The sequence below is a fragment of the Biomphalaria glabrata genome, chromosome 10 (assembly GCF_947242115.1).
Source record: "Biomphalaria glabrata chromosome 10, xgBioGlab47.1, whole genome shotgun sequence".
NCBI classification, from domain to species: domain Eukaryota; kingdom Metazoa; phylum Mollusca; class Gastropoda; family Planorbidae; genus Biomphalaria; species Biomphalaria glabrata.
Window position 1 is genome coordinate 11,233,435 of NC_074720.1, and position 26,704 is coordinate 11,260,138.

The following is a 26,704-nucleotide window of genomic DNA, read 5'->3' on the forward strand; positions in this document are numbered from 1 at the left end:
TAGGGTCCCTGCATTTTGACATTCGACATCATGACATGAGATAATGGCGTAATATTGGACCCACCCCCAACCCTGTCTGCGCCACTGCACACACATTGACTTTCTCACACAAGATTTTTAATTCTTGACATTTTTTATTCCCACACTTTTTATTGTGATTGTTGATGCTTCTGGGATACTTACCAGTATCAAAACAATCAAATACTAATTATAGATCTTTTGATATATGTTATTGATCTATTCGCCTCTTGCAACATCGAAGAAGGCAGCATGGGAACCCACCTCTCCCCAAGCCCAGAGGCGCCGAAACGTTTTTATAAATGTACTTGAGTTCGATAAGTTTTAAGAGAGAGAGTGCAATCCATCTTATTAGCCCTCGTTCTCATTGACTCTTACACCGGAAATGCCAGTAACACCACTGATTACAAGGTTTTTACAATGACACTTTACACACACGCGTGTGTATATATTTGGAAGGTGCGTATGTGTTGAAATTCTTGCACGGATTTTCAGTTTAATTTTGAAGCACTGATTTTTGTAAACGATAACTAAAAGGGGGCACAGATACTCGTAAAATTTGGTTACTATGGGTCGTATGGGATATGAAGGTAATGGTAAGACGCACAACGATTAGTTTTATCCGCTCCCCCTATTCATAATTGGCGCCTTCCAGAAATCGTATGAACGAAAGAAAAAAACACTGTAAAAGATGTTCAAGGGAATTAATAGCTCAAGATCTACTGCGCATGAGCATTGATAGCAAGCAAAGTGGAGTCACATGATAAAGACATGGGGATGGGGGGGGGGGGAGGAGATCGACACATGTCAGGAATCAATATGGCGGTATGCGTTACAACTCCATAGCAACCCCTGCGGGCAAGCAGACGAGAGAGAAAGGCGCGAGAGACAACTCTTGCAGCGCTTAAAAAGCAGAAGTGGAGTAATTAGAGAAATGTTCGCATGCCGTGATGTCTGGTGTGGCGGTAAAACGCTAGATTGCAATCAGGGGGGTGAGGGTGCTAAACATTTACTAGGACTTCTTACATGAGTTTATAGAAGGCGTGAAAGCATTATTTATATCAATATACACAACAAATATATCTACCTGATATACTTGGCGGCTTGGTTCTTGTAGTGGATAATAGGTTTGTGTGGGGAAAAAGGGGGGGGGGGGCACTTTTACTTCAAAGCTAGAAACGAGAGACACATAAATGTTTGCCTTTCATTTAAACGAGAGACACATACATGTCTGCCTTTTATAAAAACAAGAGACATAAATGTCTGCCTTTAAAAAACAAGAGACACATAAATGTATGCCTTTTAAAACATGAGACACATAAATGTCTGCCTTTAAAAAACAAGAGACATAAATGCCTGCCTTTAAAAAACAAGAGACACATAAATGTCTGCCTTTTAAAACATGAGACACAGACATGTCATGAAAGTTGTTCGAGTCTGAAATGAATCTCGGGATCTGGAGCCCCCATGATGGAAGACCTATGCAATAGCCACTCAGCTATACACTTAATTATGTTATGGTCTAAAAAAATCTATTGCTTAAAATTTTCAGCAAACGACCTAATTCTCCACACAAGACTTTTTTCCTTTTAGCTTAGTATATATTAAGATATTTAGATATGAATATTAAGATTTGTACTAAAATTACCAACACCAAAGTCCTATCACTTCCTAATCAGCTACAGTTCGATTAAACACCAGCTACAGTTCGATTAAACACCAGCTACAGTTCGATTAAACATCAGCTACAGTTCGATTAAACACCAGCTACAGTTCGGTTAAACATCAGCTACAGTTCAATTAAACATCAGCTACAGTTCGGTTAAACACCAGCTACAGTTGTGCATCATTTAATCAAATAATCTTTAAAAAAAATAATTCTTGAAAGAAGGACAAAGTCTTGGTTTAAAAAAAAACAACTTATAACTTGCCATGTCATCTTGCCTCAAAGGGGCCATTTCTTATGTCTGATATTAACGGCCGTAGCCCTCTTCCCATATCCATCAACTGGAGTGTATTGACACCTTAAAGTGCATTATGCCATTTTTTATTTTCACAGACTCTTTATTATTTTTTTTTTAGAAAAATGAAAGACTTGAATGTAAAATTGTATCTTATCATATATATTACAGACGTTACTTCAAAAAAATATACTCCTTACGTCTGAATATAAAAAAATATAATAAAAACATACAATTTAATTCAATCTTCAGGGATTTTTTTTTTACGTATTTTGGATATTTCTTTAGATTTGAAGGTAGCGGGCAGGTTTCGACCATCGAACGACAGTCCAGAGCGCAAAGGTTCATATCACTACAATTTATTGAACTTATTTTAAAATGACCCACCTCAGATACAATTTTGTAGAGATTTTTTTATTGGGGTGGGTGGGGAGGCGGATGTTAAAAAATACAATTATAACCTAACTTACAAGTTTAAAAAAAACACGCCGAAATGTGGGATCAATTTACAAATAGTTTAAACGTTGATTTGGGAGGAATGTTAAACGTGGCTCATGACCATGACAGATATTTAATTGGAATCTCGGATATGGTAATAGTGATTATTAGTCTCAAGTGTAAAAGTTAAAATATTGTTTTTATAGAGTCATAGTTTACTCAGAAACAAAAAAAAAAAAAAAAGATTACGTTATCTAATACAAATGGTTACCGCTGAGTTTATGTGGCCAGCCCAAAGCCTTTACTTTTGCCGCTAATCTGAATTGAGTGGACTCTTAAGCGTTCAAAAAATTCCCAAAAGTGATTATTTCAAACTTTTTGCGAATACTAACCTGAGAGCCCTAACACAGATTAAAAACGCAAAATACCTAGGTATGTTAACAAATGAAAATCTGTCATGGAATCCGCATATTTGATAAAACTATCAAAAAATCAAGTAACGCATTGGAATTACTATAAATCTAATAAGAACATAAAACTAAAATTTTATTTAACCTTGGTTAGGCCAATAATAGAAAATGTTTGGGACCCCTCAACTCAAGAAAACATTAAGAAACTGGAACAGACACAAAATAAAGCAGTGAGATTCACAACAAACATATATTCACATTTGACTAGAGTAACACCTTTAGTAAAATAACTAAATTTATTAAGCCTTCAGGACAGATGACTTACAAGTAAAGTAGCAATTATACATAAAACACTGAACCATAATCTTCAAATACAAAAACAAAATTTAATAAAATACTCTGAAAGACACAAAGATAAAGGCACATACCTCGTTCCATATGCTAGGACAAATTTGTACAAATGCTCCTTCTTCCCTAGTGCTATCAGAGCATGGAATGGGTTGCCTGAGCTAGCCAGGAAAACCAGTGACTTGGCAGAATTTAAGTCATTGGTTAATATGCATGACTAAATGCATGACGCGTAGGACGTAATCTTCTTTTTTGAAGTAACGTCTGTATTATATAAGATATATATATATATATATATATATATATATATATATATATATATATATATATATGGTTCCCTGTCATTTCATCCCAGGTCATTTCATCCCCGGTCATTTCATCCACGGTCATTTCATCCCCGGTCACTTTATCCCCGGTCACTTTATAATGGGGCTAGTTTTTAAAAGGCAAGCTAATTTCTACTTTTAAAGTTCTACAGTATAAAGAATCTGCTCTCTTTATCACGCAATCCTTACAAAAATATTTCTAACCCTGTCAGTATCAACGTTATTCAAGCCCTGATCTTGATAGCCATGTAACATCTTACATCTTCAAGTCGTTTTCCAAAATGTAAAGAAACAACCTTTATTCATAAGAAAGACTCCGTGAATGAATGCATATAGCAGGTCTTCGTAACCACGTGAATGCGAAACTAAAGTTACAGTTTTGTACCTTGACGTGATTCCTACATTCGCCCTGCAAACAAGGACGTCTTGTGTGGGGGAACATATAAAAAGAAACAACATATCACCAGACAACATAGCACCAGGCCAGGAAAACATGAAATAGGGGCAGACGTTTTATATTCTTTCCAGAATGGTCATCACAGATAAAGATAAAGCTTTTTTTTTTTAAAGCAATGTAGAGGGCAACGTACGGGATATTTTGCTTAACTTTATATTTTGGCTTTTACAATCTTCCAACATAAAAACTCGAAATAAGGTTTCATTATGCCAATAATGGATAATGAAAGAATCAGATTTCAAGTACGACGTTTTTAATTACTAAATTTGTTTTCCTATTTGAGAAGGCAATAAAATAAATTAGAAACAGTTTCAGTAAGTGTGAGTGTGTGTTTGAGTGTGCGTTTGAGTGTGAGTGTATGTGTGTGAGATAGAGAGTGTAAGTATGTATGCATGTGTAAGGAGATGTATGCACGTTAAAGTAGGTGCCTGCTTGTGAGGGAATGTTTCATGTAGTCGTCAGTGTGTGGGCTAGTGTGTGGGCTAGTGTTTCTAATCAAATGTAAGTGTGTGGGCTAGTGTTTCTAATCAAATGTAAGTGTGTGGGCTAGTGTTTCTAGTCAAATGTAAGTGTGCGGGCTAGTGTTTCTAATCAAATGTAAGTGTGTGGGCTAGTGTTTCTAGTCAAATGTAAGTGTGTGGGCTAGTGTTTCTAATCAAATGTCCTTTTAAGTCTATGTGTAAGTATGTGGGCTAGTGTTTCTAATCAAATGTCCTTTTTAGTCTATGTGTAAGTATGTGGGCTAGTGTTTCTAATCAAATGTCCTTTTTAGTCTATGTGTAGGCCTAAGTGTGTGTGTGTTGGGGGGGGGGGTAGATAAATGTGAAAGCAAGATGTATGTTCAAGCTAAGATTCCTTTGTAAGATTTTTTTTATAATGGAATAATAAGAATTATCAAAAACATTTTCTGTTGTATAACATTTTTAAAATATAAATTAGCGCTTTTTTTTTCTTTCTATTTAAATGTTGATGAAATTTCTGTTTTTGAATTGTTTATAAACCTAGAACCATTTTAATAAAAAGTATTTTTAAAAAGTCCCGATACCGACTTAACACCATTTGTTTCTCCAATTTATCCATGCGCCAGTTTATGCGTAATAGAAATAGAATTAAATGTCGATAATAAATGTAGACTCCACATCCAGTGTAGTCCTTTTTTCTTTTGTCGAGTTAAACTGAAACATGTTTCTAGGGCAGGTGAGACTTTTGATAAGTTTGTTAAATGTAATTTATTAGGCAACAACCTTGTAGGTGGTACACTATCTTATAGAATAGATTTCCAGTCTAGTTGATTTATAAGACATTCCCCACATCCATTCCAACAGTGGCGTAGCTATGGTGAGGGCCAGTGAGGGGATGGGAGGGAGAATTTGAAAATGTGAGTGTTCTAATGTTTATTTCACATTAAATATTAAATATTACTTCATTATTTCATGTCGAAATGCAGGGCCCCTAAAGAGGTTAAGCCCCCCCCCCCGGACACTGGTGGATCCAGGGAGGGAGCGGTAGGGGCGATCGCTAAGTGCCCCCATTTGCTGGGGGGGGGGGGAGAGAAAATTATGTTCTGAAGAAAAAGCCAAGAAGGAATAAATAGCTTCATGATAAGAATCAATGGCATAGCCGGTGAATAACGGTGAATAACGGTGAATAACGGTTAGTTTATTAAATACAAAAAAATAACTGAATAATAATTTTAAAATTGGCCTATTTTATAAATCTACGCTAGAGACCATGTTTTATCCCCCCCCCCCCTTTTTTTTTTTTTTTAAATTCTTGAATTCTGCCCAAGAGCATATAACCGGAACTTCTTCCCGGTGGGAGGTAACTGTGTCTCCTAATTGAGCAAGTACTGAGGGAGAATCTTGTTAATTACTTCCCCCCTGCCTGTTAAGAGACGATTTTGTAAAATTTATTTTGTTTTAATGAACAATTTTGTCTTAAAATAGAAACTAGTTCTAAGTTGATAGCGATGTTAGCTAAGATTGTGGATCTATGGGAAAGAATACTTTCAATATATGAAATATAGAAGAGTTGTTTTTTTTTTTTACCACAGCAATGCTGCATATGTTAAACATAAGGGAGGTAATTGAGTTTTACGAAAGACTGAATAGAATGTGTGCCAAGGCTGTTTGGGTGCAGAGTGCTTGCTCATGTATCAGTTCGTCTGTGTGTGTGTATGTGTGTGTGTGTGTGCTTGTGTCTGGGATGTTGCATTTTGAATTATGAATTGTTGATTCTGAGTATTTGTTGATTCATTTGATTTCAATTAATTAGCAAACATCAAGCGCGTCTCTTTTCTTTATTTTTTCTCGTACTCTCTCTCTCTCTCTTTCTCTGTGTCTCTCTTACTCTCTCTATCTCTCTCTCTCACTCTCTCTCTCTCTCTCTCTCTCTTACTCCCTATCTCTCCTGTATTTGAATAGGATGCATAGAGTGTATTTCCTATTTATTTTCTAAATTTAATCTGTCATTAACGCATTTTCTTTTCTTTAGCCAGACTGATTTGTTTTCTCTTTCACTCTATCTCTCCTCATTTTCTTTTTCTCTTTCTCTCTATCTCTGCCCTTTTTGTTTTTCTCACTTTTTCTCCACACTCTGTCCCCCCTCTCTCTCTCTTTCTGATTCTTTTTTTTTCCCCTCTCTCTCAGTCCGTCTCCACACATTCTCTCCAATTCTCTCAATCTGTTTTCCTCATGTTGATTGTTTACTACTCAATTATCCCCCTTGTTGCTTTTAAATTTTTAATTCTGATTGACGCGTTTTCCTTACGGTAAATAGACAAACCCTTTTTTCTTAAATAACATTTCATGTATTGTAATATTATAAACTAAACACAAATGCAAAACAAGAAAAGCATTTTTAAAAATACTTTTTAAAAAACAAAGCTTATATTAAATGTAATTGGATCAATTAGCCTGCATCAGTTATGTAATTATATTCCTAATCGATCTAGACATGATAAATCTGTGTGATTAAAAATATTTTCACCTATTGTTTTTGTTTAGCTTTTAGCTTGCTCAATGCGCTTTGATCCTATCACTTGACTGGACCACTTGTGAAAGGGGGAGGGAGGAAGGGGGCATCTTGGTGAATGTTTACATGATCGCTTTTTTTTTAATGCGTAAAAAAAAATGTTCACTTAGGGCAGAAGATTCCTTAAAAGGGACTAATTCAACTTATACCACCACATCTTCCAAGTACGATTTCTTTCCCTTGTTGAAGATACCTAGAAATAACGTGTACACACTTTTTACCATACAGACAGACCGACAGAATGAGCTGATATAAGCTTTCTAACAAGATTTAGAAATATCAATAAATCTGTTTTAAAAAAGTCACGTTTGATTGTACAGGTCAACATATGACAAGGTAGTTCTGTTGTCTAGAGATAAGGAAGGCATAATTCGGTCAGTACAATGACCAACTACTTACAGTGTCATTAAGCATTTTTACATAGCTTATTACAAAGCTTATATCAACACAATCTATCTGTCTGGCTGTCTGGTAAAAAGTGTGTCCACATTATTTCTCCCGCCCCCATTCTCGGTTTAAGTTGAAACTTCACACACTTATTCTTTGGCATAGACAAGACATGAATATATTTTAAAAGAAACCAATTCGACAATTATTGCTGGTAATTAATATTTTTTCTATACCAATAAGCGAAACTAATGCTTCAGAATTGACAGATATGGCTAAATTTGTTGAGTTTAGTCCCTTCGAATAATTGTTAGCACTGTTTCTCCCTCATTCTCCGATCAAGTTAATGCTTTAAAAAATTATTTATTGTACCTAACAAAACATGTATAGGTCATCTGTTTCTGTGGCCCTCGGTTTGCCAGTGTAATGACCAACCGCTTATACTTTTCCCCAACTACTGTCATGTATCCATTAGAACTGGGTAGACTTCGATGCGCCCTAAACATCCCAAAATTTAAAAAATCTTATCCAGGATTTCGAACCTCGGTTTCAAAGCCAAGCACTCCACTCTGGTTCAACTTTAAAGTTGAATTTTAGTATATTTAAAAATAGAAATTGTATCAACTTTGTTTGAAAATAATTTATTCCAAGTTCTGTCTTAATAATTGAATGCACCGCCAACATTGGTTTAGTTGTACTAGATGTTTGAAGCTACAAACCAAAGATTGAGTATCAACACCTGTTAACTACATAATTCATTTGTAAGACCAAATTTTATAAGCCTATTGGCATTCAATTTTCTTTCTATTCGCGTACTTGTTCTTTTAAAACTAAATGTATCTTCAGAGTTTTGCATGGATGACATCAAATCGTGACTTTGTTTTTGTTTTACTTATTGACTTTGATCTCAAATTTCTTAGTTTCTTACTGTTCAAGATTCCAGTGGCGTAGACAGGGATTTGGGGAGAGCTTCACCTCTTTAGGGGCCCCCTGCATTTCGATATTGGACATCATGACCTGAGATAATGGCGTAATATTTAAAGTAAGAACAAATTTCGGACACTCATTTGGGGGCCCCCTTCAAGAGGGAGTCGGGGAGGATTTTCAAATTTGGACACCCCCTGCTCCCACCCTAACTTCGCCACTGCAAGATTCGTTCAACATTATTACTCCTAGCTTGAACATGATGACTTCTAGCTTGAAACTGAAAAACCCAAAACTTGAACATGATGACTCCTGGCTTGAGCATAATTAATCCTGGCTTGAATATAATGACTCCTGGCAGCCAGTGGAAGAACGTACCTTCGGCTGTGAAACTTTGTACCTTTGTTCATTGTCAAAATAAATCTTTGACCTTTCAACAGTTTAGTTCAACCGAGGATACGCGGTGTTGTTAAACGGTTTTAAAATCAAGTCTCGAAAGTTCATTACAGACTTAAATTCTGCCAAGTCATTGGCTTTCCTGTCATGATTCAAGCAACCCGTTCCACACTTTACTGTCCTAGCGAAGAAGGATGTCTTGCATGAGTAATTCCAATCATATGGTCTATGTATTTGTGTTTTTATTTAAAAACTTGGTCAAAAAATAACTATTTAACCAACATGCAATGTGTAGATAAACTAATCTTGTGCTGGTCAAACTAAACTCCATTAAACCACTGGTCACATACAAAAACTACTTCTCAACTATGCATTTAACTATTTCAACATAGTTTCTTATCTAGGTCAAGGCTAAGAAAAGTAGTTGCAATGGCTGTGTCTACTGTCTATGGTATGCAACTTATTATAAATGAAAAACTGAAGAAAAAAAAAGAGAGTCGAAGTGTGTGTGTTGTGTTTTTTGTGTGTGTGTGAGAGAGGGAGGGACTTAAAGAGAAAGCATCTTCCTCAGGAATTCCACGAAAAGTATCCATTACATGCAGATGGGGAGTCATTTCCTTGTCCCTAGCGACCACATTTACAGCTAGGTGGGCATCACGCGTTGCTATGGACAGGAAGCCGAGATTCTTCCAGGAGCTAAGTGCTCGCTTTATTGGCAAATTGAGTTAACGATGACAGGTTTAATGCTGAACATAAAAGTTCTTCCCCCCTCCTCGAATCACACCCAGCTCAAAATTTGATGACGTCATTTGTAGTGCCTTCAATAAAACCTAGTTTTTTTTTCACTTTATGAAAATAGATAGTTGCTTTTTAGCGATTCACCGAAATCGTACTTTTACTTGTTTTGCTAAGAAGTACATTTTATATTGCTAGGTTTGCTAACGAGTACTTTTTAAATAGTCTAGATTGCTAAATGGAAAGGCGCAGTGGCAAATGGTAAAGCACTTGGCTTCCGAACCGAGGAGTTTCAAGATTTAAATCCTAGTTAAGACTAGGATTTTATATTTCAAGATCTTTAGGGCACCTCCGAGTCCATCCAGCTCTAATTGGTATCTGACGTTAGCTGGGGAAAGTAAAGGCGGTTGGTCGTTGTGCTGGCCACATGACACCCTGCTCGTTAAACGTAGACCACCGAAACATATGACCTTTACATTAGCTGTCCTATAGATGGCAAGGTCTGAAAAGGAACTACTTTAGTTTGCTCAATAGTACATTTTAGATTGGCTTGTGTGTCAAAACAAAAGAACCGATCTAACTGGGAGTTATAGCGTTTGTGTGCGTGTTTCTGATATAAAAGATAAGTATTACTAAGTGAATGAGTTAATCTGTACTAGCTCAATAGATTCTGATGTAATCACAGGGCAGACGGAAGTCTGTTGTAGTTGAGGTGATAAATAGGGGAGTGAAAGTTGAATGGGGGAGAAAAGTTAGAGACTTGTGACAGAAGGACGTATGACAGAGAGACGTGTGTCAGAAGACATGTGCCAGAAGGACGTGTGTCAGAAGACGTGTGTCAGAAGACGTGTGACAGAATGACGTGTGTCAGAAGACGTGTGACAGTAAGACGTGTGACAGAATGACGTGTGTCAGAAGACGTGTGACAGTAAGACGTGTGTCAGAAGGACGTGTGACAGAATGACGTGTGACAGAATGACGTGTGACAGAAAGACATGTGACAGAAAGACGTGTGTCAGAAGGACGTGTGACAGAAGGACGTGTGACAGAAAGACGTGTGTCATAAGGACGTGTGTAAATAAATACATCGTCTATTATTATTTCCTCTCGTTCAGTGCTTGACTTAGATTTCCTACAATATTGTTAAACATTTTATCCAAGTCCAACATTTACTGATTAATACGCCTACAAAAAAAACTAGTTGTATTTGCTGTTTGGAGCTAGATTCCTACCAACAGTTCTTTATTTCTTTACCAAAAATATCCTGCAATACCTCGTGTGGGAATTAGGCCGACGACGCAGTCAACGTGTGTAACATGTACATCCCAGTGTTGCCTACCTATTGAAAAATAAATGTAAAATATAATAAAAGGTAAAAAAAAAAAAGAAGTTAAAACAACGCTCATTTTCTTTTCCAATCGCCCGATTCTCTACACAAGGCTTATCTCCCCTTATCATAGTGTCTTTTCTATATAAAAACACAATTAATTTATTACGACTATAAGTACTTAAAAAGCTAATTTTGTTTTTTTTGTTGTTTTTTTCTTACATTGATTCAAGTGTTGCCATCGATCATGAGCTTGTAGGCAAAATTTGATGACGATTGGATGAGTTGAAATAGTGGCAAGTTCGATCGTAAAAATCCAAATATACATGAAAAATACATAGTGAGTTGTTAAAAAAAAGTAACTATTGTATATATTTTAATTTATAAGAATGAAACTTAAGGACAAGTTTGTCTCTAGAAAATAAAAGATATTTTTAAAAAACATCCAAAACAAAATATTCGTTTGTTTTTTTGTTAGAAATTTAAACTTCGATTCTGAAGTATTTTCACTGTCTCGTCATGTCTGTTTACCGTGTTATTGTTTTGTTGTTGTTGTTGTTTTGTTTCTTTGACCAAACGGACTAGGCGATCGTACAACAGTTAGTTCTTGTTAAAGAATGAATCAGTGCCCTGGAATTGCAAAGCCATATAAAGATCTAAAATTAGATTTAGATCCTTGCAATGTCGTCGACTGAGCTATATAAACATGAGCGAGGGGACTGACTATTGTATTGTTAACGCTACATCACCGGACCAAATGGGAGAAAGAAATGAGGCGGAAGTCATGTACATATTTTCTCCTGTAGTTCCACTCCAGGGGCGACTCCTATGACACATTACGATGTTAATGAAGTGATATAGTCGTCTTGGCTTTGGTAAATAGGAGGAAGTGAGTTTGGTATGAATTTTTTTCTCATACCACCGCTTGGTATTAAGAAGGACTTTCGTGTGTACTGTTAAATACTAGATCAACTTGTGGCTTACACTATATATTTGTATTACAAAACTTATATCGACTCTCTGTTTGTCTGTCTGTCTGGTACACATTTCGTACACGTTATTTCTCCCACTTCACATTCTCGAATCGAGTTGAAACTTTACACAATTATTGTATGTCTATGACAACACATGGATCAATTTAAAAGTTTACCAATTATTTAATAAATTAGTGGTAATTAATTATTTTAATATCTAGAAAAGTGATAATTCTTGAAATATTAATTGATATGACAGCAATTGTACGGTTCTTTCCCTTATATATATATATATATATAAGGTTCTTGTTTTTTTAAAGTATTTTTTTATTTTGCAAGTTTTTCAGATAATAGTTAAAGATTGAGTTTGGGTTAGGTCTAAGGTTAGTGTTAAGTAGAGGGTATTGCTCGGGTTAAGTAAGTTTAAGTTATGTTTCCTACTTTGTGATCCATGGGGCAGATTGTGTAAAGCACATCTTCTTTTATGGAAGTCAGGTAATGAGGGTATCACGTGGCCAGAACAACGACCAATCACCTTTATAATAAACGTCTTAATTTAGGTTTTCATTTAGAGTTGGGTAGAGACTTCTCATTTAACCACTCGGCGACAATGCCGAGTTAGTTAGCGTTAGAACTTGTTTTTTTTTTATTCTTGCTTCGAATCAAGGTAACTTGTAGAACTAAGTATTATGATTAAGTTAATAAAGAATGTAACCCCCCCCCCCCCCCCCCCCGAACGGAATTCAGTGACTGATTATTTGCTTTCATTTTTTTTTTATTTTAGGTGAGATTTTAATACTAAATCATATCACTTACCACAGCACACCCGATAGAGTTTTGAGTTAAAAACCCTCTAACAGGGGGTTTTGAGTTTAAAATCCCTTACCAGAGGGTTTTGAGTAAAAAAAAACTATCAGGGGGTTTTGAGATAAAAATCCCTCTACCAGGGGGATTTGAGTTTAAAACCCCCTACCAGGGGTTTTGAGTTTAAAACACCGTACCAGGGGTTTTGCAGTTAAATCTCCCTCTTCTATAAACAAAACTAAAAAAAATGCAAACGACAATCCCCAAATTCCAAGAAAACAGCTAAGGAAGATTTTGACTTTAAAACCGCCTCCAAAAATTACGATAAACCCCCTCTCAATATTAAAAAAGCAAATTACACACTCAAAATTCTCAAAGGGGTTTTGAGTTTGACCTCCACCCCCTCCAGTTGGGGTTTGAAGCTAAAAAGTACCTCTTCAATATAAAAAAAGCAAATTACACACTATAAAATCTATGAGCGTAGCCAAAGGGGTTTTGAGTTTAAAAGCCCCTGCCAGTGGGGTCTGAAGCTGAAAAATACCTCTTCAATATTAAAAAAAAAAGCAAATTGCGCACTCAAAATGCTATGAGCGTAGCCAAAGGGGGGTTTGAGTTTAAATCCCCCTTCAGAGGGTTTTAATGCTAAAAAATACCTCTTCAATATAAAAAAAAGCAAATTACACACTAAAATTATTTGAATGTAGCTAAGCTAATGAGGGGTTTCGAGTTTAAATCCCCCTCCTCCAGAAGGCTTTTTTAAAAATTGAAAACCTCTCCAGATGGTTTTGAGTTTAAAATTCCCCTACAGAGCGTTTTGAGTTGGAAACCTTTCTCTTCAATATTATTTTAAAGCAAACTACAGTCACCAAATTCTATGACCGTAGCTAAATGGGGTTTTGAATTTTAAAAAACAAAATAACTCCAGAGATTTTTTAGTTTAAAACCCCTCAACAGATGATTTTGATGATAAAACTTCCCATTGCGATATAAAATCTAAAGCGAAATACAGGCATGTAATTCCAAGAGCGTAGTCATGAGAGGTTAAAAATTTCTACCACTGGCTGGGCACCATTAATAAAGTGTGAATAGTCATCTGCCGAAATTGAAAAACACTAAATGTGGCTCAACAAAGATGGCTAAGACAGATTTTAGGAGTCAGTTATAGAGATTGGGTCTAAAGCAAAGAAATCATATGCCGAACTGGGAGTCGAACCCTTAGTAAGGTTGTGACAGAGAGTCGCAAAAGGTTTTGCGGGACATGTTCTCCGACAAAATGAATTACGCATAATAAGAGTTGCGGAAACAGCTTGCTGGAAAATGCGCCGAACGGCGCGAGAGGGTCTAAGTCAGTAAGAATAGCTCATTAGGTTTTTGAAATAAAACTTTTTAATAACAAGATCTTGCACTGTAGATACCTCAGAATATGCATTTTGTTAGTTTTCAATACCAGAAATAGTGCTCGACGGGGGGAGCGCTGCGAGCTCCCCCAGACCCCCTTGCTAGCAAGGGCGGGGAGTCTACAAGTTTTTCACTAATTCCAGGAAGAACCTATGCTAGGGCACAATAAACGTCTTCCGAAAGGGTCAGAATGTAATATAATATGGGGGAGACCCCCCCCCCGAAAAAAAATCCTGCCTACGCCCATGGAATGTAATATTTTTTGGAATTAATCTGTAAACTTATCTTATATATAATTCTCTTCATGGCTGAAATGTTTGGACGAGAAGAAGTAAAGGAAAGATCACTCTTTTATTTCTGCGGATAGAGTTATCCCACGAAAAAAAACAGATTGGGGGGGGGGGGGGAGAACAAGTAGGATTCACCCGTCACTACGGATGGACTTGCGGTTTGCGCGCTAGACTGTCGTTTGGATTTATCGATAGTCCCGGGTTCAAACCCTGCCGCTCCCATCCCCCTTTGTCCTGCGGGAGGTTTGAACCCTTCAACTCTGAAGGAACACCCGAAACATGTAAACAAACATTTTGCAAACACTAAATAGCAGCGCCGGACTTAACCATTGTGACCAAGAAGTCATGGAAAGAGAACAAGTAATCTACTATGTATATTCACCCGTCACTAAATAGCAGGGCAGAAAACGGATTTCGCGGGGCCAAGTTTGGGTAGGGAGGCGGATAATAAGTGAAATTTAAGAGTTTGTATTAGAAAATAAATTCGTCTATGCATTTTATTCATTCTTTAATACACACATAATTACTTTACGAGCCTTGCGTGTAGCAAAGTCATACAGTATATCATAATAATTCTGTTTCCAGCATAGATCACGCTCAAAAGCAAGAATTACTAAATGTTTCAATCTATCTTTGAGAACTGTTGACCTCAAGTAATTCTTCATTAGTTTGAGGCTCGAGAAGCTTATTTTATCAGACTACACAATAACTGCTAAAGCATAATGCCGTTTTTATTTATCGCGCGTAGGATTGGCGTTTTCCATATTGAATGACACCCCAAAATAAAAATTTTTGTCTATATATTTTGTATATTTTAAGGACTTATTCGTATATTTTGCAATTTCGGGAGATTTCCAGGAGCTCCTGGTAAATCGACAGGAGGGCGCAGGAAATCTGTTTTAAGTTATAAAATGGTTTAATTTAAAAATGTGTACACCTTGAATTAGCGCGGGTCCTATGAAAGTGCGCGTCTTATGAAAGTGCGGGGCCCAGTGCGATCGCATAGGTAGCAGTGGCCTAAGGCCGGCCCTGCAAAATAGCGGCGTATGCTACGCCGCCGGTCAACTAGTAGAACAGAATTATGCTAACGTTAGTATAAGCTATAGTGAACTTTGTTTTAATTCTAACACATGTATTGTGAGTATTAATTGCGTTTACATAGAGCAGTGATTCAAGATCTAGTCTAGTGCTAACAATGTTCCATGATATTTTTGTTGTATAAAATGTAGAAATTAAGTTTAATTATTTGTAGCATTGAATCGTTTAATTTTGCGATTATGCGTATACATTTTATATAATAAAAGACTAAATGAATTCTTTTTATATGGAAACATTATATGTAATTTAAATTTTAAAAATCCCATTAAGAATATTTATTTACAGGACATCACAGGTACACAAAGCATCTTCTCTATTGGCTCTCTACTTGGGCGGAAATCGTTCTCTTCTCTAATGTTGACATCCTTTTAGGTCTAGTCTATCACAGTGCGCACCTTCTAGCACTAGTCTGGATGGCGGTGCACATGGCGGAGTTATAACAATATATAGGTCGAGATCTTCAAAATGTATGCTAGGTCAGGAATCTCAATTAATATGTTAAGCTATATCATCATTTAGTCGATACACTTCTAACTATTTTGTATTCACATATTTGTTGAACTCTCACTGAACACAAGACGAAAAGAGATTAAAAAGAAAAGAAACAGGTTTTTAAAACTGTGAAATACATGGCGTACACTTTATTTATAGTAAGACCTTTATTTTATTATGTTCTTGTTAAAGAAAACAGTATGTGCAGGGCCGTATTTAGACTTCAGGACAGTATTTAGACTTTAAAAGGCACTAATCTATTTGAGATATGGGACCCCTTGTAATCAATACTATACAACTTCTCCTCTGCTCTTTCTTCAAAATAGTTCTCAAACAAGAAAAAACAAATACTTAAAAAAAGCTTATATTAAGGTAATTGTATCAATTAGTTTGGATCAGTTTTGTAATTAAATTTGTAATAGATTTAGATTCTAGACTAATAATAAGAAATATTTACGATTACAAATATTTTTACTAACTGTTTTTGTTTAGTGCAAGTTCATAATTTTAGATTTCTCAATGCGCTAGGATCCTGTCACTTGTCTAAACCAGTTGGAAAAGAGAGTATCTGGTTGAATGTTACTGTGATCGCTTTTAAAATGCTTTTTTTAAAACGTTATACGACTTAAATTCGAACTCAGGCCTCAAGCCTCCTCTAGGCGACTTATTCAACTTATAGCACCACATCTGTCAAGTACGATTTCTTTCCCTTGTTCGATACCAATCAGAATAAATTAATTCTCAATAATTTATTTTCTAATATGTTAATTTTTTTTTTATTGATTCTTGTTTTGTCGGGTACAAGAAATAATTGTGAGAAATTTAAACTTGATCCGAGATCAAGTGTGCAAATAACGTGTAAAAACATTTGGCCAGACAGACAGACAGAAAGACAGAATGATTTGATATAAGCTTAATAATGAAATTATTCCGGAAACCATTTTGAAAGGACGAGGAAAGTCATATGTAGTTGAGAGCTTGAACGAAGACAATTAACATGTTTAATTAAATTGTATTGTACAGTTTGTATATTTTACTAAAGTGATTCCTAGTTCCAGAATTAAAGGATCTCAATTGTTTTGAATTGATAGTTTACATTTCAATCTCCGGCATAACAATATTGTTTGAGTCTTCAGTAATTGTTTAAATAGAGAAATCTACACTAAATTATAGCAACAGAAACGCATTGTCTGATCAATACAATCTCATCGTAACATCAAGACATCATCACATCTAGCACACAAATATAAATGATCGATAAAATTAATTATTTTTTTTTACAGACTTGTAGCACTAAATGATCGAGTCTTTCTTGAGGAAAAAAAAATGGGTGGTGGTATAATCACCGCTAGGCGAGGTGGGTGACACAGGGAATGAATGAATTAGTTGTGGAGCTTTCATTGGCTCATTGCTGAGGTCAGTTTAACCTTTCCATATGAAGTTATTAGAGACTCGATTTAAAGTGTAACGGTCGATTGGAGTTAAACTTAGAAAGCCAGACACATTATAACTACTAGTTAGTGGTAATGAAGTTACTTTGATGGTTATTAGTTCATAATTCATATTACTTTGCATTGAACAATAAATAACTTAAATTTTTTAAGTTTTATCCCTTATTGGGTAGGTGTCGCGGGGAAACGTAGCAGTCGATCTGATGCGAAGTGTGAGTCTGACATTTAAGACTCTACAGGTCACGTAGCATTGCTCCATTAATTCACCTCCATCATTGCCTTCCTCTTGCCTAATCCAGGGACTGCTCGTGAGGTATGCTCTAGTTGACATTCTCGCTAAGTAAACAAACCAGTTTATTTCTTGTTGTACCATTTACAAAGGTAAACGTAAGGGCGGTTGGTGGTTGTGCTGGCCACATCGTTAACCGTAGGCCACAGAAACATATGACCTTTACTTCATCTGCCCTATAGACTATAAGGTCTGAAAAAGGAACTTTTACTATTAAAAAAATACAAGTGATATACCACCATCCTAAATGATGTAATTTTTTCAGTGATATGGATAAACAATCATATCTATAAAAATTCTTTAAAAAAAAAAAAAAACAAAGCTTATCTAAGAGGAAGAAGCGCAAACTATACCTCAATACTGCAGGAAAAACGACCCTTTTTCTATATGAAATAACATTTATTAATTACCACTTATTGATTTACTAATTAGTTAATGTTCTTATTAATTCATGACAATGAATAATTATGAAAATTTTCAACTTGATCCGAGTATTAGGTACAGCAAATAATTGGGCGAAGTCTCAGTGGTGATCCTAGAATGGGTGAAGTCTCAGCGTGATCCTAGAATGTGTGAAGTCTCAGTGGTGATCCTAGAATGTGTGAAGTCTCAGCGTGATCCTACAATGGGTGAAGGCAGAAATAACATGTACACCAGACAGACAGACACATTGAGTTGATAGAAGCTTTGTAATAAAAGCTGTAGTTTTGAATTGGTGTGCTAATATAACTTACGGAAATATTTTAACAAACAATCTATATGTCAAGAATGGAGAATTTATTATTTTGTGTAATCCTCAACTCAATGCACAATGTTTTTAAGCTGTTTAAACTAGTTTTGCACTTTTTCCGCCTTATTTTCATCCACCCCCCCCCCCCTATCTTTCACCTTCACTTCCCCCAAACTCTATTCCATCGTTCAATTGCCATTTCTTGATCATTTTTCTCTTTCTATCTTTCTCATTCGGGTTGTTGTTTTTTTATCACCCATTCTCATTGTCAGCAGAAATATCAATGCGCCAATTACTCGTAACTAATCGATTTGCCATCGGTGACGGTCGAATGACCTCCCCTTTGAGGGGGTTGATCTTATCTGGATCTAGAGTGGGTTCTAGTTTCTCACATCAAGGTGAAGAGTCTAAAATAATTTCTGATGAACATTTACGTATTTCTCTTGTATATGATAGGGTTAGGGTTAGGGTCAAATTTATTGGGAATACAAAGTTCAAAATATTTGAACGAAAGATCACAGCCGTTATTTAAAATATACGAGAAAATTTATTTTTGAATTACAGACAGACGGAATGAAAGCTAGATAAGCACACACTTACACAAAGATATTCAGAAACACAGAAATACTGACAGACAGAAAGACAGAGTGACAAAAAAAAACATTCATAGATGGCTAGATCGCTAGATAGATTGCTAGATCGCTAGATCGCTAGATCGCTAGATAGATAGATAGATAGATAGATAGATAGATAGATAGATAGATAGATAGATAGATAGATAGATAGATAGATAGATAGATAGACAGATAGATAGATAGACAGACAGACAGACAGACAGACAGGTAGATAAATAGATAGATAGATAGATAGACAGACAGACAGACAGACAGACAGACAGACAGACAGACAGACAGACAGACAGATAGATAGATAGATAGATAGATAGATAGATAGATAGATAGATAGATAGATAGATAGATAGATAGATAGATAGATAGATAGACAGACAGACAGACAGACAGACAGACAGACAGACAGATAGATAGATAGATAGATAGATAGATAGATAGATAGATAGATAGATAGATAGATAGATAGATAGATAGATAGATAGACAGACAGACAGACAGATAGATAGATAGATAGATAGATAGATAGATAGATAGATAGATAGATAGATAGATAGATAGATAGATAGATAGAATGTAAATCTATTTTTCACTGAATTACAAATTTCCATCTAAATCAAAACGTTTCTCGCTATTTTGTTTTTAAATCCTTTTATTTCATTTTTTTTTTGTTCAATCAATAAATGTTTTATTGATTTTTTTGTTACTGCCATGGAAATGTTTATAGTTTCAAACATGATTTAGGGCACATTGAAACAGGCCAGCTATATTGCGACATTCTGTTATGTCGGCTTTTAGCGACATTGTTTGAGAATAACCGTGTACCCGTAACGATGGCAATCAGCGACACTCTTTCAAGAAATCAAATTCACTTAGAGCTTATTTTGTTTAGAAAACTCAATACAGTGGAAAGGGAAGGCGGGGCGTCGGACTAGGTGTCCTGCTGGACACTACGACCTTAATGAATGTCCACTAACAACCAGTGATCGGACCATTGCCCCTCTCCCCATATAACTGCAAACGTCATTAGGCCAGCGGTCAGAGAAAGGAAGAAGAAATCAAAAGACAATATAAGCCCAGGGGCTGTGACCGTGAAGCTGACCCATGCCACATACAAGTGTGAAGTGCAGGTGACAGGAAGGAATGAGTCCACTTTGACAGCATAAGTCAGTACTAATCGATAGTAAAGGCGAGAGAGGATTTGTGAAATTATGATTACTCAGTACTGGCCTATATATTCTTATTGAGTTACAGTGGAGTCGTCCGACTACCAGCCTGATAGATATGTAAGTAAAGTTCGAATCTCTTTTATCTGCTTTCGCTTATTCTAGCATCACTCTGGATTTTGTTTTAGTTCTAGTTTTTCATATATTTTTTTTTCTAAAGATAGATTTATTTTTAAACGGGAGATAATCAAAATAAAGCACGCTGAAGAGATCCCAGTTAAAATAATGGTTCAACTTAATGCATGACGCGTAGGACGTAATCATCTTCTTTTTTGAAGTAACGTCTGTATTATATAAGATAAGAAGACTTAATAAAAAAAATAAGTAAAATAATAATAATAATAATAATAAAGAAAATAATAGAGACCATAATCAAATTGAGATTTATTCTGTAAATTTCATGATTTTTTTTCTTTTGATGTAAAACTCGAAAGAGAAACTCCACATCTCTACCTTAAAAAACACACGCCACTAATTTTATTATAAAATGAACTTTGTACTCACTCATCTTGTAATAGTTACCTTTCATGACATACACATTATGTATCATTATATAGTCCTTTTTTGCTTTGAAAAAATACACCGTATAAATACGTAAGTGTGGAGAGTCATAGATCTGGGTCTAATATACTGACATCCAATGCAATGGTGTGTTGTTGTTTTTTTAAGGAAACCGTAGTTCATGCTTTCTTGGGAACCATCTATTGCATCTAAGTTTATTATATTTTGATTCCAATATATCTGTAAACAAGTAACCTTTGCACCGGGAGTAATACTAAAAATAAAAAAATCTCAACTATTTAATGCAACTACTTTTACTTACTAATTGAATTTCACGAGTCATTTTAGATAATAGTAATGATAATATTTGATAGAACTTGACGTTTGTTGCGAGGAAATATAATTGAAAATGACTTTAATGTAACTAAACTATTTTTTAAACAAAGCATTTTATCAACTCTGTCTGTCTGTCAGTCTGTCTGTCTGGTAAAAAGTTTTCACACGTTATTTCTCAACACCCAATCTTGGATCAAGCTGAAATTTTGCACAATTATTTCTTTTACCTAACAAAACAAGAATCAATAAAAAAAAAAATTACCAATTAGTCAATTAACTAAAGGTAATTAATTTGTTTGGTATTTCAAACAAGGGTAAGAAATAATACTTGACTGATGTGGAGGTATAAGCTGAATTAGACCAATTTATACTTTGTAAGTCGCCGCTTTAAAGTTTGAAGCTAACAATAGATAACTATAAAACCTTCTATTTTCATAAGCGATTCGCTGGCACAGTGTTGGCTTGAGATGGCTTGAGACATCGAGTTCGAATTCAGGTCGTTCAACTTTTTTTTTATAAACGCATTTAAAAAGCGATCACGGTTAAAATTGACTTGGGGATACCCCCTTCTCCCCTCCCCTCTCATTTTTCCAAGTGATTGGATCATAGCGTACTGAGAAAGCATAAATTTGTGCTAAACAAATGCATTTGATAGCAATATTTCTAATCGTACAAATGTATCATTGTTTGTCTAGATCTATTACAAATTTAATTAAATGACTGATCCAAACTAATTGATACAACTACACTTAGTATAAGCTGTGTGTATCTATTGTTTATATATATATTTATATTTTTTTGTTTTGTTATACAAATATTTCAATGTTCTTGTAACAGCTCAACTTTTAAAAGCATAAAAAATATATGAAGACTATTACCCAACACTACTAAGCTCGAGTCGGTTTGGAACTGGAGGCACTTTGATAGGTAGCCAAGCGGCTAATACCACCTAGCCCCCCCCCCTCCGGCCCACACAAACACACAAACAAACACACATACACAATTGTATAGGCCCAGTGAGAGATTCGAACTTTAATAGGTCTTTGTCTTATATTATAATGTTTTTGTTTCGTTTTGTTTTGATTTACACTTTTTGAATGTTCCTTCAGAAAAATTTATTACGTCATCAAACCTCCTGCTTAGGATGAGTAGTAAAGCGGTTGGCTTCCGAACCGAGGGGTACCGGGCTGAATTCTGGTGAAGACTAGGATATTTAAGTTTGGGATCAATATGGCGCCTCTGAGTCCATCTAGCTGTAATGGGTACTTGACATTAGTTCGAGTTGGTCGTTGTGCAGGCCACATGACAGCCTCGTTAGCATTTACCCTAAAGATAGTAAGGTTTGAAAGGGGGACTTGACTTATTTTTACAAACATCCTGCTGGGTTTGAACTCAGGGCCATTGTGATTCTAATGCGAAGCGCCTACTACACAACCAGGCAGACATTTTTCAAACCAACGGAAACATTTAGGTTCAAAAAAGTAATATTTACATTTAAAAATAAATTATTGAAAACAAATGGTTCAGTCTATAGGATATCCACTGCAGAGACAATTTATAAAGTATTCGACAAAGATGTGCAGTGGAATCAAATAAAGGACATCTGTGGCGTTAATCATGCAGACGTAGTTGGTCCTGGCTTTGATTGAGAGTTAGCAGTAAAACCTTCCATTTCATCTGATCAAAGATTGTCAGGACACGCCAAAATACATTAGCATGGTAAGCCAGGCCCAGAAGTTGTTTTTTTTTTGTTTAGTAACAAAGATGTTGGCGCGTGACGTCCCGGGTGGTGCCACTTAGTCGGATTGTCTCCTAAGAGTTCTCTCCTTTTTATGTTTCTATTGAAGTTCTCAGACCTGGACAGGATCGTTAAAATAAATTTAACACCGAGCGCTGTTCCAGACTCTAGGTCAGTATGACCGTTTTAAAATTAACCTACAACTAAACCAAGTCTGAAAAAAAACGAACTGTGTTGAGACTTTTCACTTGGTCACGACAAACTTTTGCAGCCTTAAAAAATTAAAGTAATGAAATTTATTGTAATGATTGCCTAATACAAAAGGGATTGGGCTTTTAGTTTTATTGATGGCAAGTATACATCGGTGTCCTAGGACATTTGTTTGCTAGGACATGGTTTTACTGTGACCTTGATGAGCCTTGATTTACTAGGACATTTGTGTTTGATGACATCTGTTCAAGAGTACATTAATTTATATGAACACATTTCTGTCAGAGGGCATTGGAGTATATAAAATAATAATAGTAATAATAGAATTTTATATGCAAAGTACTGTTAGCTTGCACAATGTTGACCCAGCACTAAAAATCAACTAATTCTTAAAACAGCACATATATATATACTATAAAGTAGATAGTAAGGCGTATGTATGTATGTATATTACGAATAGAAATCAAAACCGTTTGACAAACCTTGATAAAACTTGGCAGAAATATTCCTTGGGTGCTACCGTGCTAACTGGAACCGTGAAGTATGTATAGTAGCCCTAGAACAAACTTACGACACTCAAAAAATAATATTGCCCAACTCTATGAAAGTATTCCTATTTTATGGATCTAGGTAATGTTTATCATGTTTAATTGAAAGAAGATCTAAAAAATCTAGATCTATATCTAATTTTTAAAACTACACTTTGCACAGGTAGTTTTTTACTTTGACACACATGAAAATTACAAAATATAGTCTATTGAATTCATTATTTAATAAAATTAAGCTTCAAATTTGTCTTTCAAAAGCATTTTTACATAAATTCGTTCCTTATATCTGCGAATTTAAAAGTACTGACGTACTTTATAATCCCATTCATCTATCGAAGCCGACATCTAAGTCTATACTCTAGAAGTCTACATCTAACTCTATTTCTAGATCTATTCAAAGAGATCCACTTTATACTTTAACACATTAACATACAAAACAAAGTCCATTCATTTCATATTTTAATCAAATTAACCATCAAATTTTGCGTCTCTTAAGCATACATTCGTTCGCTATAGCTTCCATGTTGACATGCATTTTAATAGCCCCATTCATGTGTCGAGCACACTGCTATGTAAACACACTATGATTGGACAGGCTACATGAGGCTCTATATGGGAGATATTAAATATACTAACATACAATAATTAATAAGCTTCTTGAGCCATTGAATTAATTCTTATAATAGTAGGTCTACATCAATTATAATAGTAGGCTATCTAGACTCTAGATCTACATCTAAATATACGTAGACCTACAAGCAAATGTTTTTATTTAAAAAACTGGATAGGTCGATTAGCTATTTTGATAGCTCCATTCATACTCTTTTTTTTTTAATTCACGCATTTGCTTTCTTATATAATTAAGACCCGCTGGCCTCGGGTAATATATGTCTAGTATATATATATATATATATATATATATATATATATATATATATATATATATATATATATATATATATATATAAGATAAGATAAGATAATTTTTATTGGTCCAATCAAAAGGAAATTCAGCTTGACTACAATTGACCATCTCTGCGTAACTACTGTACAATAACAATATAGATGCAAATACGAACAACTATATATACGTCAAACTAATCTAAGTTTTAAACCGGTACGTCATCAGATTTTTCTTACAAACATAGTAATACATGGGAGCTCAATATAGAGCGTGTTCTAAACCTTTGGTTCGTCTTGTACTGATGTTGTGACTCCGTGAGCTGCGTGGGGAAAGCGTGGCACATCTAGAAGAGTTCAGAGGAAAAGAATCTCTGATGGGGTTTAGGAGAGATCACTCAGGTACGAGAGACGCTAAATATTTAACTGTTGACAAAGTGTGACCACCTTGCTCTCACGTGAAGCCCGTTGGCTGCACTTCTGGGAGGGTAGCAGTTACATCGTCTTTTTATTTCTGTACAAGTATTCCAGCAGCGCTGTTCTGACTTCGCTGCAGCTGGTATAGAGCGCAGTGGCGTAGCTAGGATTTGGAGGCCCGGGGGATTTGCCTCTTTAGGGGCCCCTGCATTTTGACATACGACGTCATTACGTGAAATAAAGTACTTAATAAATATATAAGTCTGATGTGTGGAATACAGGGCCACTAACTTACATCAAAATGCAAATGGCAGTGGCTTAACATTTAAATGTAAAAACAAATTGTGACATTCATTTGGGGATCAATAGAGAATCTCTCTCATTGCTAGACGTCTTCGATTTATTTCTTTAAGTGACCTCTTATCAGTTCAATGATCGACTGATTAGCTCTTTCCATCTCATTATAAGTGTCGGTTAATTATTTTGTTTTTAATTCCTTATCAAAACTATTCTCAAACTAACCGAACACTTAATAACAAAAAAAGTAAACGACAATTTCTCAGTTTGTTTCCTACTTGGTTATCTCACCCTGTTATTTAGTTCAATAGTTGCCCCCCTTTTCTGGAGCATTCATACCCTCTCATCCCCCACCCCTCTTTTAAATGGATGGCTGCCTGGTCGAGTGGTATTCGCTCTGGACTGTCATTTCGATGGTCCAGATATGAACTTCAAACCCTGCCATCCGCCACCACCCCGCCATAGGTTTGGACTATTATGCAAGAATCTTCAATTCTTAAAGAACATCCGAATCATGTAAAATAAAACAAAACTACCATCCTCCCACCAGGGCCGGATTTAGACTTGAAAAGGCTCCTAAGCTCTATGAAATAATGGACTCTAGTACATTTATCCGGATATTATATGTCAGACCTAATGGATTTTGGATTTATCTTACATGTAATTCAGAATTAAATAGTGAAACATCAAATCTTAAACGATTAAAAAAAATGTTTTTTTTTTCTATTTTAAGTCAAAGGCATATGTTATACTTACGAAAGCTCATTATCACCTAATTTTCTGTACTATGAAAAAGACAAACATTACTTTTTTTTTCAAAGGACAATAGTCCCTACTTCCTTTATATAACTTATGGAGTGATTGTTTTTCTCTTGATAACTAATGAATGTTATTTTTATGTTGTTTTTTTTTACCCGTCTAGGTCTCTAGCCAAATTTAAATGCATTTCTTTTTTTAATTAGACAAATTGTAAAGGTCAAACTTGTTTTCCAAGTGTTATGGAGTGTGTGAGTTTATGTTCTTATAGTGACAGTGGGAAGACGTTAGCTATGTAGTTTAAATGATTCAAGATAAGGGGCATTGTCGTCAGCTGACTGAGGTAGGACTCCTGATGGCCAGAGGGAAATGACGTGTTTTTGTAGTGAGTTTGATCGTGTTCAGAATATCATGTTTTATTATTATTAAAGTATACTATATTTATGAATTTCATCTCAGGTTTAATCTATTTCTATTGTAATACAAATTATATTTGATATTATTCACAAAGAAGTTTTTTTAATTTACTTCAAATTTTATAAGTTAAGATACAGCGGTTTAGTTGTCTAATAGCAATAAACATTGACTGTTACATATCGCTAGAGCCGTTTTTGAAATCAGCGTTCAGAAAATACTCTCCACCCACCCTCCAGCTTCCAGGTTCCATGAAGTTCTGAATTGAATAGAGGTATGGTAAAAAGAGTGAGTGTGTAGGTTGCTTCCCTTGCCTTGAGTCGTTGAGGGGATTGAAGAGTTATAGAGAGAAAGTCCATCTAATTGAAATGTCTTCTATATTAAAAGCTGGAATTTATTGTTAAGGAACCATGAAATGATAAATAAATTATTAAATTAAATATCTC

General features: G+C 35.4%; 1 protein-coding gene across 3 annotated transcripts in view; it reads left to right on the plus strand.

Moving 5' to 3' along the window:
* LOC106051598 (soluble guanylate cyclase 88E-like) overlaps positions 1 to 26,704 on the plus strand; it is a 152,350-nt gene that overhangs the window by 51,286 nt on the left and 74,360 nt on the right. The window contains exon 1 of one of the 3 annotated variants that reach the window (XM_056044488.1): positions 20,062 to 20,201. The exons of the other annotated variants lie outside the window; for them this stretch is intronic. The gene's annotated coding sequence lies outside the window, so the exon portion shown is untranslated. Of the gene's footprint in view, positions 1 to 20,061; positions 20,202 to 26,704 lie in introns of those variants that run through there. 3 annotated transcript variants of the gene reach the window in all.